The sequence below is a fragment of the Pygoscelis adeliae genome, unplaced genomic scaffold (genome assembly GCF_000699105.1).
Source record: "Pygoscelis adeliae isolate BGI_AS28 unplaced genomic scaffold, ASM69910v1 Scaffold21, whole genome shotgun sequence".
NCBI classification, from domain to species: Eukaryota; Metazoa; Chordata; class Aves; order Sphenisciformes; family Spheniscidae; genus Pygoscelis; species Pygoscelis adeliae.
The window spans coordinates 10,665,180-10,666,652 of record NW_008824243.1 but is presented as its reverse complement, the minus strand read 5'-3'; positions in this window follow the sequence as shown (position 1 = coordinate 10,666,652).

Here is a 1,473-nt window from a genome sequence, read left to right as displayed (position 1 = left end):
AAAGAGGGAGCGAGCTAAAAATAGGCTGTGACCGTGTCATTACAGCCTCGTAAGGGCACGGGCAGGGAGAGGCTGAATTAACATCTCATGGTCAAACTGCAATCGGGTGCCCCCCGACTTGCCAGCGCTTGCTTTGGTGCCTTCAACCATGTACATTTTTAATATACAGAAATCACATGCATTCTAAACATACAGAAAAATGCATTATTTATAGCTAATAAATAATAGATTGTTTATACAAGCAAAAAGAAAAACAATTGTAGGCAAGTGTAACAAATTCCCCACCCTCCAACCCCGCACCCATCCCCGCCTTCGTCCTGCGCGGGCAGAGCGATTTCAAGCCCCGAGCCTCGGCACAGATTTCTGCCACTATGAAATGCAGGACTAATGTTATCTGGCAGCGGCAGAAGGCTCCTCTCCCGGGGCCGGCGGGGAAGGGGGACCGCTGGGGCTGGCAGTGCCCAGGCCAACGCACCCACACCCCCCTACACTTTTTCCTCCCGGCGCCAGGACCCGGAGGATGTTTTCTCCCAGGAGATGGAGCCGTGCTGGAAGAATATGAGCTAGAGGTGGAAGGGGGTCGTGGAGTTGGCCGTAACTGTCCTCCCGCCTTCCCCAGCTGGTCCAGAGCTCTGCAATACAGTGGTGGGAGTCCAGGGCTTCACCCTGCTCGTGGTCTGTTATTATTATTCCAGGGAAACAATAAATTATAATTTCCACCCACCCCCCCAAGAGGCAACCGAAGGGAAATCGTGATTCCGAACAATTCATAATTCAGCTAAACCTGAAAGGAATTTAAGGGACAAAGAATAGGCATTTCTCAAGCCGAAGAGCTTCCCCCGGCCGAATTTCAAGGGCCCGCAGTGAACAATGGGAGTGTCAGAGGTGCTCAAAAAGAAAAAAAAAGTTCAAGAATCTTTACAATAAAAAGTGTTAGGCAACACAGAGGTCAGAGCCAGCTCCTCCTATAATAAATAGCACGACTATCCTACATTAACTATAGGAGACATTTTAATGCAGTGCCTCGGCTTCGTGCTAATTATACTTTTTCACCATATTTTGAACCTAAGAAAGAATGTCATCAGTTAATTATAACAGATGAGGGAGTGTGAAGACTTCCTCAATAAATAATGCCTTGATATCTCATATCCAACAAGCTGCGTGCACTGCTCTGAAGGTGCCCAGAAATATGTCCTCTCAGGAAATATATCAAGAAATGATGGTCCCATAAGCTGGCTTTGTTTCCAAGCCTTGATTTTCGGCCCAATAATTAAGCGATTTTTATGGATCGGGGAGAGTAAAGGTCGTGGGACTGCTGGAACCGTGCCAGAGAGTCAATGTTTAAAAATAAATAAATTCCCAAATCAAAATGAGATACAAAAGACCTCAGCAAATTCCCCCCACGGCCGCACACGCGAACACACAGAAGCGATTTGGTTTCTGGACCCAGGTCCCATCCTTCCTTGGCTCCCG